The 13,900-nt window shown below is 42.9% G+C and overlaps 2 protein-coding genes across 13 annotated transcripts in view; one reads left to right on the top strand and one right to left on the bottom strand.

Moving 5' to 3' along the window:
- The window catches only part of ADI1 (acireductone dioxygenase 1), an 847,802-nt gene that overhangs the window by 523,719 nt on the left and 310,183 nt on the right, over positions 1–13,900 (top strand). The gene's annotated exons all lie outside the window — the stretch shown is intronic.
- Positions 1–13,900, bottom strand: part of DCDC2C (doublecortin domain containing 2C) — a 135,929-nt gene that overhangs the window by 32,346 nt on the left and 89,683 nt on the right. Inside the window, exon 12 of one of the 2 annotated variants that reach the window (XM_050754058.1) lies at positions 12,651–12,784. The exons of the other annotated variant lie outside the window; for it this stretch is intronic. The gene's annotated coding sequence lies outside the window, so the exon portion shown is untranslated. Of the gene's footprint in view, positions 1–12,650; positions 12,785–13,900 lie in introns of those variants that run through there. 2 annotated transcript variants of the gene reach the window in all.

The raw sequence follows: 13,900 nt of genomic DNA on the forward strand, positions 1-13,900 counted from the left end.
GCAAACAAGGGATGTTGGTGAGGTTGTGGAGAAATAGAACACTTTTACACTGTTGGTGGGAATGTAAATTAGCTCAACCATTGTGGAAGACAGTATGGCAATTCCTCAAGGATCTAGAACCAGAAATATCATTTGACGCAGCAATCCCATTATTGGGTATATACCCAAAGGAATATAAACCATTCTACTATAACGACATGTGTACATGTATGTTTATTGCAGCATTATTTACAATAGCAAAGATTTGAAATAAACCCAAATGCCCATCAATGATAAGGTGGATAAAGAAACTGTGGTACACATACACCATGGAATACTATGCAGCCATAAAAAGGAATGAGATCATGTCCTTTGCAGGGACATAGATGAAGCTGGAAGCCATCATGCTCAGCAAACAAACACAGGAACAGAAAACCAAGCACCGCATGTTCTCATAAGTGGGAGCTGAACAACGAGAACACATGGACACAGAGAGGGGAACAACACACATCAGGGCCTGCTGGGGGTGGGAGGTAAAGGGAGGGAACTTAGAGGACAAGTCGATAGGTGCAGCAGACCACCATGGCACATTTATACCTATGGAACAAACCTGCACGTTCTGCACATGTATCCTGTTTTTTCTAGAAGAAATTTATTTTAAAAAGTGACCAGAACTCATCAATAAGCTTATCTAATCAAGATTTCAGGATTCAGGTCAATATTAAAACATCAATAGTTTTTCTATATGTTTGCAATAAACAATAGGAAATATAAATTTTAAGTGCTATGTACAATAGCTACAAAACCAATATACTTATGCACAAATCTGATTTTAAAAGGTTAGGATACTAAATGCTACCAAACACTCATTTAAAAAATAGTCATGAATAAATGGAGAGATAGACCATGTTCATGGTATTTTATACCCAATATCATTAGCATGTAGATTCTCCCTGAATTGATCTATAGATCAATGGAATCCCAATCAATACTAGCAAGATTGCTACAGAAATTGACAAGTCACGTCTAATATTGATTTATTTGTAAAAGCAAAGATCTGAAATAGCTCAAAACAATGTTGAAAAGGAAGAATACAATTGGAGGTTTCACATAACTGATTTCAAAACTGCAGTAATCAAGAAAGCTTCATATTGGTGAAAGGAAAAACACACAGATCAATGGGATAAACAGAGAGTCCAGAAACAAACCAACACATATATGGTTAGCTGATTATAAAAAATGCAAGTAACTTTCAAGCAGAAAGTGCAGTTCTTTTCAACAAAAGGTACAAGGACAATCAGAAATTCATATGCAAAATTTTTTTAAAATCCTCATTCCTACACTGCACTACATATAAAAATTAACTCAAAATGGGTCCTGGACATAAATGTAAAACATAAAACCAAACTTCCAAAATAAAACAGTAGAAAATCTTTGAGACTGTGGGTTAGGCATTGAAATTTTAGAAAGGACACGAAAGGCAGAATCCATGAGAGAAAAGACTGAGAAATTGGACTTCAAAATTAAAAGCTTCTGCTCTCCAAATACAATGTTAAGAGAACGGGAAGACAAGCCACATACTGGCAAAAAACATTTGCAAAACATCTGACAAATAATTTTCCTTTGAGAGGCCGAGGCAGGCGGATCACAAGGTCAGGAGATCGAGACCATCCTGGCCAACGTGGTGAAACCCCATCTCTACTAAAAATACAAAAATTAACTGGGTGTGGTGGTGTGCCCCTATAATCCCAGCTACTCGGGAGGCTGAGGGAGGAGAATTGCTTGAACCTGGGAGGCAGAGGTTGCAGTGAGCCGAGATCACACCACTGCAGTCCAGCTTGGTAACAGAGCAAAACCCAATCTCAAAAAAAATAAAAATAAAAAAGAATTTTCAAACAGAACTCTCAAAACTCAATAAAATGGACATGTTCCATCCAATTATAAAAACAGAGGCAACAGATTTGAACAAACAGGTCCTCAAAGATGATATATGAATGGCAAATAAGCATATGAAAAGATGAGCAATGTTATTAGTCACTAAGGAAATACAAAGTAAAATCACAAATGAAATGCAACTCCAAGACAAATTACTAAATAAAAATGTTATTTTAATTGCCAATGAAAACTGCTGGTGAGGCTGCAGATCACCTGAAACTTCTATTCACTTCCAGTCACTGCACAGGTGCAAAACTGTACATACAGCTGCCTAGCAAAAGTTTGCCAGCTTCTTACACAGTGAAAACTGCATTCACTGCATGACCCAGCGATCCCGCTCTTAGGTATTACACAGTCTTTACATCGGTGAAGAGCAGCTCTTTTTAAATATTCAAAAATTGGACCCAAGTGTCCTTCAACAGGGAAGGAATAAACTAGTCCTGGTACAACCGTAATATGGAACACTACTCGGCAGTTGACAGGAATGAGCTGTTGTGCACACAGATGGGTGAACCCCCCGTGAACCACAGTAAGTGACAGAGGCGCGTATGCTCCATAATTCCAGCCATATGACATTGTGGAAAGGGTAAAACCAGGGGACAGAAAACAGACCAATGGCTGCCAGGGCATGGGGGTGGCGTGGGAATACACAGGTGACCACAGAGGGGCCCAAGAGAATTTGGGGGTGGTGGCTGTTCCATACCTTGACTATGCTGGTAGTTATATGACTGTGTGTTCCCAAAACTCCTGGAACTGGACACCGAGATGGATGAGTTCTACTGTGTATAAAGTATAGCTCAATTTTTAAAAAGAAGATAAAATGGCCCAAGAAGGAAAGGGTGGCATGAAGTGGTGGGCTGGATGACTCTCCTGCATATGAGAATCATAAAACAGAATAAAAGTATTACATGTATTGAAAGCACCTATGAAGGCCCTTGAAAACTCCCAGCAGAAGACAGCAACACAGGAGGAGTCGACTGTTTACAGACTCTACAGAGAGCTATGCGCCTCCAGCCCTCTGCCTGGGCACACCTCACCCACTCCTGCTGCAGCTGCCAAAAACCACAGTCCTTCTGCTCAAGGCGGCAGATGACTGTGTAAGCAGCTGAGCATCTAGAACGGTGAGGGGGAAATTTTGGAAACGAGAAAGTGCAGAAAGGCTGAGATGCCCAATCTGATAGGGAAGATCCTGGCTCTCCTTAACCACAATTACACATTTGCATACATTTGCCAAAACCCCTCAAGTTCAAGCAGATGTAAATTATATCCTCATGCTGTTACAAAAAAAAAAAAAAAAATAGCTTTCTGAAGAAAAAAAGTCCCAAGATAATACACTCTGGAGCTGGACAACCGAGGTGCTGGCTGGGGCAAGCAGAGCCTATACAAGACCCACCCAACTCCAGTCGTCTCCAGAACACAGTACAGGAATTCACCAAGCACTCTGTAGCAACACCTCACCCAGCTGAAAACCACAATGCCTGGAAGCATCACCTGCCCAGAAAGCAGCCACAAGCAACAAAGAAACTCAAAGATGGGCCGGGCGCAGTGGCTCACGTCTGTAATCCCAGCACTTTGGGAGGCCGAGGTGGGCGGATCACAAGGTCAGGAGTTCGAGACCAGCCTGACCAATATGGTGAAACCCTGTCTCTACTAAAAATACAAAACAAAAACTAGCTAGGCATGGTGGTGCGTGCCTGTAATCCCAGCTACTCAGGACGCCGAGGCAGGAGAGTCACTTGAACCCAGGAAGTGGAGGTTGCAGTGAGCCGAGATCACGCCGCTGCACTCCAGCCTGGGTGACAGTGAGAGACTCCGTCTCAAAAAAAAAAAAAAAAAGAAAAGAAAAGAAACTCAAAGATACATCACAAGCCCACGTGTTGAAGCTCATGCACTTTGTCAATGAGGATTTCAAGAGATGGGTCTCTACTTACACATTGCAGGCACTCATACAATGTGGGCACTCACACAACACAGGCAAGCTTCGCTGTTTCCCTCCCTGCTGCAGAACAGATGTCACGTGTCAGAAAGGGGTGAGGGAAGCTGCTAGAAGCACACCAATAGCAACTGTGGGGATTCCAGGAAGAAGAGAGACCGAAACACTGCAGAAAGCACAACAGGCTGGAGCCATTTAGAACACGACAAAACCCCAGATGCCAGCCGTCCTTGAAAGCATCAAACAGTGCAGCAAAGGGAGTCAAGAAGTGCAAAATCATGACCGATTCATCAGGGAACAGGGCTTTACAAATGAACTGAAGGTCAGGCATGGTGGCTCGCACTTGTAAACTCAGCACTTTGGGAGGCCAAGGCAGGAGGATCACTTGAGCCCAGGAGTTCAAGACCAGCCTGGGCAACGCGGCAAGACCTAATCCCTACAAAAAAAAAACAATAACAACAACAAATTTGCCAGGCATGGTGTCACAGGCTGGTAGTACCAGCTACCGGGGAGTCTGAGGGTGCAGTACAACCCGCACTCCAGCCTGGTTGACAGAGCAAGACCCTGTCTCAAAAACTAAAAATGAAGTAATTGTAGATTAATCACAGGGACATCAGATACATGAAAATTTCACTTTTGCAAAACATCGTTGCTTAAAAATGAGGCAAGGGAGGCATTGTCGCATTTGCATTTTATCGCGCTGTTCTCACTAAAACCATTCAATTTGGCATGCAGCATCATCCGAAGCATGTGGTAAACAATTTGTAAGTCCTAATCACCACCTCTAAAATTAAACACTAAAAACGTATTTGCAAAAACCTAATTACTTCTTTTAAAATGTCACAAAATACTCTCCGAAACATTTCACAGAAGCACTAGACTGGAAATACAGGCACAAGGTGACACATTATTTGTTGCTGTTTTTTCAAGGGTCACTGCAGCGGATGCGAGGCAGCACTAATAAAGCCCTTCTTTTGACTTTGCTTCATTTACCACTGAAGAAATAGATTCTCCAGAAACATCCACCTCAGTCACACGACTCAGTATGGCGATGAGAGAATGAAGTTGCTGGGTGTTTCCTCCTATCGACTGTCAATCCTATCCATTGTCAATTACACTCTGAGCCTTTCTCCACCACGAGGGGTCGGACTCATCAACCTGGCAGGTTTTCCCGGGTGCCAGCTGGGAGCAGCTGCTGGATTCGAATAGCACCTCTCTCCGTGGTTCGCCCTACATTACCTGGACCGTTCATGCTGTTTCTGAATTAACTGTCTGAAACTTCCACTTTCTCTTGACCACACTGCCTTCTAGAGACTGCACAGAGGGTGTAAAAGGTGTCAGTTGTCATTGGCCCTGCACATGATTCTTGTGGCTGAGGGAAGGCAACATTTCACTTAGGTGAGGATATCTGGCAATTTTCTTGATTTCCAGTTATCCAGGTTATCAATAAAGGAAAAACAGAAGGTAATTCCACATACATCAATGTTCACATTCATCTCCTACTTTAGTTTATATTTCTAAGGTATAAGTAAAAAATCTAGTCTTGACAAAATAGCTCTAGAAAGGAAATGTCACCAATAATTCAATAGAAGGTGCACTTTTCCTCAATCTGCATTACCACGGTTTAGGAGGCCAGAATGGGGGTAAGAGCTGGTCACAGTAAAATGTTCACTGTAAAGACTTCCTTTGTTACTAGCGCAGCACAGGTGGAAGTACTCTGAAATTATGTGAAGACCATGTCTGTTATAACAACTAATCACTCTTCCTTATACATCATGCATGCATTCAACAGAGAATTCATTTCCTTTTCTATAGTATAAAGGAAATGAGATCTTTTTAAATCAAAGTAAGCACTTTTGATTATCAAAATTATTTATTGGTAAGATGATAAGATTTCAGTAAATATTGATGATAATGTAATAACTAGAAAAATCAAGCATAAGCATGACAAGAAAATGTTTCTAAAAAACATTTGAGAAGGAGGACTACTAGGTCCTTCCTTTATGAATTGACTGGCATCTTTAAAGTGGAGCTCTTCAGAATCAGAAACCAGGAAATTAAAAGCAGGAAATGAAATAATGGGCAAGGCATGAGGTGGAATAGAAGATAGTTCTTCAACACATTAGGCACAAAGGAAGAACAAAGGAAAATAGACCTCTTTTCTAAAAATAGAGGAAAATTTCCACTGTAGAGGCTGAAAACTAAAGAGATCCAGATCCTCGTTTTAAATTTCCTGCAAATGTCAACTATCAGCCAATCACCAATTACCTTTTGAGCACCTACCCTATGACCAGGGCTCTGCAGGTCAGCATCACCGGCTACCAGGGAAATACAAGGTGTGGTCTCTGCACTCAGAGAACTTGCAGCCATACTGAGGGAATAATGAATAAATTTTAAACACATACCTCCAATTATGTTAATACAGACTAAGTTTTTCAGGATTTCAGAAGCTACCAAAGTTTGGAGTGGTCCGGATAGTTTCACAGAGGAGATCAGACTTAGGTGGGGACAATAAAGGTTTCAAACAGAGCAGTGACACAATTAAAGAGGCAATCATGGAAGAGTCACCTGCATGCAAGGGTACATGGAGTCAGAAGAGCGTGAAGCCGGGGCTGACCTGCACCAGCCAGTGCTGAGGCCATGAGAAGGGAGAGGGAGGATGTGGTGCACTGGAAGAAGGAACCTGCGGAATGGCTGGCTGGAAACAGGTGTGCAGTGACGGGAGGCACTGAATATCAGGCTCAGGCCTCCAGGGCTTGAGCAGCTGAGAAAACAAGGAAGTGATTTATGGAGAAGAGTACGATGGTGTCTGCTGGCTTAGACACTGGACTTGAGATGAAGCAGCATCTTGAAATGGAAATGCAGAGGCACATAAAGTCCTAAGGTCAGACTGCATGCTGTAGAAGCTCTGCAAAAATCAAAGGCAGCAGAGGTTTCAATGAAGACGGACTGAAATAGCATTTGGAAACAGAAGTGGGACAGACAAGACAACTGAGATTATGTTCAGAGTCTTCAGGGTAAACCCACCTACAAAGTGAAGCTGTGAGGAGAACCCACGAAGACAGGACGTGAGGTCTGTGCTTAGGACTGGAGCCAAGATGGAGAAGCCAGCACTGAGATGTGAACAAGGGTCTGTCACGCTGAGGAATGGAGGAGTTTGAGTCCAACAGATGGACAAGCAGTGTACAAAAACAAACAAATAAAAAAACCCAGAGGTTACAAGGATAGAGTAAGTAATGAAATCATCACTGAATTCAACCATTAAAGGTGAAAGGTTATGAGAAAGAAAGGCAACACGAGATATCGGGAGTAGAGCCACATCTCAAGGGGCTGATGAGAAAATAGGAAGAAAGTAAAATTATTATATATCAATTATTGGCATGGAAAAGCAACTGAAAGAAATCTTCACATGGAACTAGTCACAAATCAAATGACAGTAACTACTTTAGGTCAATACATGAATATAGGCGGGGGTACAAGGTGGTAGGTACATATGCTGGAAAGGCCAGGAACAGCTTTTCAAAGTGGATGACACCTCTGCTTTCCGGTGAGTAGAACCAAAGTCCCAAGAGAGAAGGGAAGACTCATGACACTAACAAGGCAGCGTAGACACAGGCCCAGGGACCCTTGAGAGTTGAGGAACGAAGACATTTGAGAGGAAAATGGAGATGGGTCATTTAGGAAAGAAGGGTCTAACAGTCCGTGCTCCCCCAAAATGTATGTGTTGAAATCTTAACCCCTCAAGTGATGATATTAGGAGGCTGGATCTTTGGAAGGTGATCAGATCATGGAGGTGGGCTCAGTCCCTTCTAGAAGAGACTCCAGAGAGCCGGTTTGCCCCTTCCACCACATAAGGACACAGGAAGAAGCCATCATCTATTAGCCAGGAAACAAGCCCTCCCCAGACAGAGCCTGCCAGCACCCTGACCCCGGACTTCCCAGCCTCCCAAACTGGAGGGAATACATTTCTGTGGTTTATAAGCCTCCGACTCTATGGTATTCTGCTATGGCAACCTAAATGGGCAAAACGAAGGGGAACTTGTTTACCTCTGGGGCTCAAAGAAGCCATCTAACTTAAAGGTTAACCACACCTGGAACGCTCAGCAAGAGGCCGTGTCAACGTCCTTCCAAGGCTGAAACAGTCCAACCTACGCTGTTTGCATTTAAAGGTGCAGTATCTGACTTTCACCCCAGAGTTCAGAAAAACTGCCAGCAGGCATTGAAGGACAACCTTTATTTACTTCTAGCAACACTGGGATTGGTTAAAGAGAGATGAAAGGGATGGCATGGCAGCAGTTTATTTGGAAAGAGTGGGAAAGGGCCATCCTAGAACACACAGATTAAGATCCAGGCTACATCATCGCATTCAAACTATGCAACCGAAGTGTCTTGAACAGCATCAAGGGCTTGAGGACTAAACATGACTTTCCATGAAGGACAAACCACACTCACTTCATCTCCACACAGGAAAAACAAATGACATCTTTCCTGGGGAGTTCTTCTGAGTTGATCTCACATAGCATTTCCATCAAGAACTTAGGAACATGACGTTGGGGGGACACTGAGGTAGGAAAAGCTCAGCTGAAGCCCAAGAGTTCCTGCCTCCCCTTCCAGGAAGGGTTGACAAGGACAGCTGGACCTCAAAGTGGGCTACACCCAGTAGTGTCCCGTCAGCCCAGGGCTGGGCGCCCGGGAGTCCTGAGGGAGGCACGGATATCTGGAGAACCGTGATGAGAAAAGGAGACGCACTGAGCAGAGCTGGGTCAGGCAAAGGGAGGCAGCTCCGCCTCAGAGGAGTCGTGAGCTCCCACTGCAGAAGCCAAGGAGCAGTTAACAGGGAGCCCGCAAGCTCCGGCTGTGTGCTGGGCTCCGGGCCAGGAGGCACCCAGGCCAAGACTCTGAGGCTAAGTGGACACAGCTTTCCACAGGGATTTGATCCCTTTTGTCCTAAACATATAAATACAGCTGTCATTTTTCTACTGTTGTGTCACAGTTTTAGAGATGTTTTTCTTCTTAATTTCTGATTCATAAACATTAAGAACTATGCTCGACTTCTAATATTTTCTCTTGTCATTTCTCAAACAATGACAACAGTTAATGATGACTGAGTTCTCCTTTGTGCCCGGCACTCACCACGGATTCATCTTATGCACCCCTCCCAGTAGCCCTTCAGGGTGCTGTCACCCTTGCAGAAGATTGAGAAAGCCATGGCCTGGGACAGGTTATGTACTTAGGTCACACAGCCAAGGAGCAGCACAGACCTGCTCTCGCCCTGCTCTGCAATACCTCTGTCCACAACCTGGTACTCTAGGATATCAGCAGGAGCTTGAGGAACTCCTCCTTCAATGAGTCCTATTGGGATGCAAGACCGTTGCTGAAAGTGAACTGTTTTTGTTCTGTGAACGTAAATGCTATCACCACTATCCTCATCTCATGCACAACTTCCCAAAAGGTGGTCATGCATTCCTGGGGTTCTGTAGAACCTTCCAGGGATCAGTGAGGTCGAAACTATGCTCTTGATAGTACTAAGAGTCATTTGCCTTTTTCCCTGTGTGGCATTTGCATTGATGCTACAAAAACAATGGCAGGTAAAGCTATGGGCGCCTGAGGACTAATCAAAGCCCCTGCTCCCAGCCGTACTCACTGCCACCAAATCACTCACTTCAACACACTTGCAGCGTTTGAGAAAATGCCAATGTCACCTCAAATGTCCTTCATGAAGGAATGAAAATTATGAATGTTATTCAACACTGACCTTGAGCACATGACCTTTGTAATATCCCGTGTAAGGAAATGAGAAGAACTCATGAAGCACTTCTGGTATGCATTGAAGCCAACAATTATCTCAAGAAAAAGCACTTATGTGATTGTGCACATTGCAAGCTGAACTAGACACTTGTTTCATGGAACTACTTCACTTGAAAGAACAAGTAACCTACAAACTATAGTTACTAATTCTTGGGTGGTTGGCAGGCATTTTCTCAGAATGAGGCTGTTATGTTTACAAAAGCAACTAACTGAGAGTATTTGGGTTGAGCAATCAAATTTGAGCATTCAAAAAACTTCAAATTTTCAAAACATGCATGTGTGTTTGACAGTGTCCCAATACTAAAAGTCTTTTCTAAAGATGTTGATGAAAATATTAATGCATGTGATTTTTTTAATATTGTATAATTAAATGTGTCATACATTTGCATAACTCATTGAACATTTGCATAACTCAATGAACCAATATTTTCCAAATGACCAAAGCATCATGTTGCAAAATACTACATGGGTAAAAATGCATTCAAAGTACAGACTATAATAATAGATTTTAATGTAACAGGGAATAAAAAGTTCATTGATATGGGTTCTGATTCCACATTGTAACTAACCTTTAAGAAACTATCACTTGTCAAGTTTTGGTGTGGTACCAAATAATATCCACAATTATCAACAAAGTCTATGAAAATATTCCTCTCTTTTTCAAGTATATGTTTACATGAGATTTTTATATATCACAAGCAAAAATAGAAAGATTACACTAAAAATATGCTTCAAGCCCCCTTGCCCATGACCTGGCCTCTACCCCCACATCCACCACCTTTCTGCCCAGCCTCTTGTCTCTGAGGAGAGCAGCAGTCTAGATGCAGTGACCTGGTCTACACCTTGCTGCGTCTCACTGTGTCTGAACTCGGCACAGAGTGTGGCATGCCTGTTAGGCACTGGATGCCTGCTATTTGGAATTCATTTAAAGCATTTCTATTGTAAGAGAGAAATGACTGAATATTTTTAAATTATAGTATTGATATTAGCAAAGAGATGCTTCCATTTCCCCTCCACTCATACAAAAGCACTGGAGAGGAAGAATTTCCAGTGGTGTTTCTGGCTCAGAATTGTAAGATCCCACAGACTCAGTCCGTTCTGCTGACGGACGGCGGGACGGGAGCCAGCCCCTCTGGCACAGGCGCATTTGTCAGCTGCAGGTGCACGGAGTATGTGACACATATTTGGACAGCAGTGACAAGGTCATGTGGCAAGAACGCTGCACAGGCTTCAGGTGCAGAAGGCGGCACCGAAGGACGTTTAGGAGCATTTTCGCCCATCCCAACTATGCAGACGGCTTGTTAAGTTCACATGCAATCTGTGCCTACAATATTTACCAATTTGTGAAATGTATTCTTAAGTGTAAGTCAAGGTGTAAATTTGTGTTTGGGTATTCTACAACTTTTTTTAAGGCCTGTCTTTTTCTGCTTATTCTATTTACAAGCAGAAAATGTGAGTTTGTATTTATGGAACTCTTTGTTGCAACGCCATGGATGCCCCTCCTTCAAAGATCAATGAAGACAAATCCTGAAGATGAACAAACAAGAAACAAATGCCTTGCCATGAACGGAAATTATATGGCCTTATGGATGGAATCTCCACGCAATCTGAACAGTGAATCTCAGTTCAGAATCACAAATCCCAGCTGCTTCTCACACTGGCTTTCTCTTGGGGAAAGCTGCCAGGTTCCCTGAAGATATGAAGAAAAAAGGCCCCTGAACAATCTCATTTGTGAATTCAAAGTGCCTGTGGACTTTCAAGCCCCTTTCCTCTTCACGTTTGATTTTCTTTCCTTAAATTACTCATCGGAGAAGACACATTTTTCTCCAAAATATGGCTGTCAATTTAGGGTGACCAAGTAATAAATTCCCCTAAAAGTACCTTCACAGAGTGTGGTGTAGGCAGCCAATAAGGATTTCTCTTTAAGCCTTCCCAGAAATGAAAATTTGAAATGTTACTTTTTGTGTCCAAAATTTATATTTACAACCATGTCTAAGTTACCATAACCTAAACTCCAGCTTGTTTGGTACCTTGCAGAAACATCATAAATTGACTATATGTACAATTATAATTTGAAATAATTCATATATTTTAAAAGTTACAGATAGCATCTCTGTAACTCATGGGGAAAACCAAGTAAATACAATAACATGCTTTCTTTTTGTGACTACAATAGCTTGTGCATTATGTGGCCATATTTTAATAAACACCCACCAACCTGAGGCCAACAGAAGTGGGACAAGGGGCCACTCGTGGAGAAAAGAAATGGAATCTGAAGCTCCAGACGCCAGGGACTGGATGCACAGCTCAGAGGAGACCATCCAGCTGAACTAGCAGGGACTGCTTCTGTTTTCTTCAGGGCCTATTCCTGCTGCTTAGGCATTACAAGGCAGGCATCAAGTTCTAGGAACTACTTTAATGTCCTCTCACCCCATGGGAGATACCTACACTGACACTTTTAATTAAGAGTTTGCTCACAGCAAAATCCCATCGCTGTTCTTTGTCTAGGTCATAGCAGATGTCCCAAAGTAAGAATTTTGTCTATCTGCTTAAAAACAATTTTCTTTAACAGATAATATTGTGGATAACTGGTGAATTTTTTAAAAAATGAACTAATAAATGAATGACCAAACAAAGGCTATGAGGAATTGGGTGCTTCCTGAACACCCACTTCATCTCATCTCCTTTCCTTTTCACTGTCAAGGTCAAAAATAAGTTAGAACATATCAGAGGGGCAGAGAATGCCCTGAGGCGGTGTGTCATGAGAGCACTGCCTGGATCCCGCAGTCTGTCCAGAGGGCAGCTTGGAGGGGAAGACATTCTGCCAGTGGGAGGGGAGGAAGGGCGCTGGCCCAGCCTTGGCATGACGCCCAGGCCACTGCAAACACCACAGTGCTGGAGAGGCCCCCAGGAGAGCTGGGAAGCAAATCCAAGCCCACTGGGGAGAGGGAAAGAGGATGAGAATTTGAGTCCTCAGCCGAGCAACCAGGAAGAAAGTAGGGAAGCTTCCGAGATGGAAGGCAAGGTGGCGAAAACTGACCTGCATCCGCTGGTCTTTGTTCGCTTGCTCCCTCTCCAGGCTAGACTGGAACCATTTCATTTCTTTCTTCAGGACCCAAGTTGTGATTTCTAAAATTGTCATGAATACAACGAAAGTGTTTCCATGGAGCCCACTATATGAAAAGGCAGACTGGTTCATCCATGACTGTCCCTTACAAAACGCCAATGCAATACCTTGTGTTTTATTAATGAACAGCATTGCCCAGAGCATCTTTTCTGTTTTTAAGTGAAAATCTTTCTTCTATTATTTGAGTCCAAATGAATCTCCTATGTAGAGAGGGATAGAGGGATCCAAGTTTTCTACTTCTAGAACGACATAATTTTTTTTTTTTTTTGAGATGGAGTCTCGCTCTGTCACCCAGGCTGGAGTGCAGTGGTGCGATCTCGGCTCACTGCAAGCTCCGCCTCCTGGGTTCATGCCATTCTCCTGCCTCAGCCTCCTGAGTAGCTGGAACTACAGGCACCCATCACCACGCCTGTCTCATTTTTTTTTATATTTTTAGTAGAGACGGAGTTTCACAGTGTTAGCCAGGATGGTCTCGATCTCCTTACCTCGTGATCCACTCGCCTGGGCCTCCCAAAGTGCTGGGATTATGGGCGTGAGCCACCGCGCCCGGCCTAGAACCACATAATTTTCTAAAAGTTTCATTGCTTAATATTTCACCACAACCCCACTGAGTATTACTGATGACCTTACACTTCATTTTTGAGACTCCAATGTTGATCACTATTGACCTTGTCTCTTAAAGAAGCAATAAAAGACTTAGCTGTGGTGATGGAGTGGTATCAACATAATAAAGAGAAAAAACAGTAAAGATACTGGGCAGGCAATGCATTTTAAAAATCAATTAATGAATCAATGCCATTTTCATTTTGTCACAAAAATCCTGAGTCAGAGACAAGGCTGGATCCTGATTTTATTGGCATTTCTGGCAATGTTAATTAAATGAAAACCCTCCGCTGCTGGACTGAGAAAGCACACAAGGAAAGGAGATGCCTGTTAGGGATTTGTGGATGCACATCACTTCGGTAAGACGCTGAAACAGTGTTTTCATCAGTAGCTGCAGGCGATGGAAAACGGCCGATGTTCTGAGCTTAGCATGTCTTAAGCATGTTAAATCATTTAAATATTGTTTATGTCAATCGATACAAACCACTACTTTGATCATTTAAAGAGGCCGCACT

Source organism: Macaca thibetana, chromosome 13 (genome assembly GCF_024542745.1).
Source record: "Macaca thibetana thibetana isolate TM-01 chromosome 13, ASM2454274v1, whole genome shotgun sequence".
Taxonomy (NCBI): Eukaryota; Metazoa; Chordata; class Mammalia; order Primates; family Cercopithecidae; genus Macaca; species Macaca thibetana.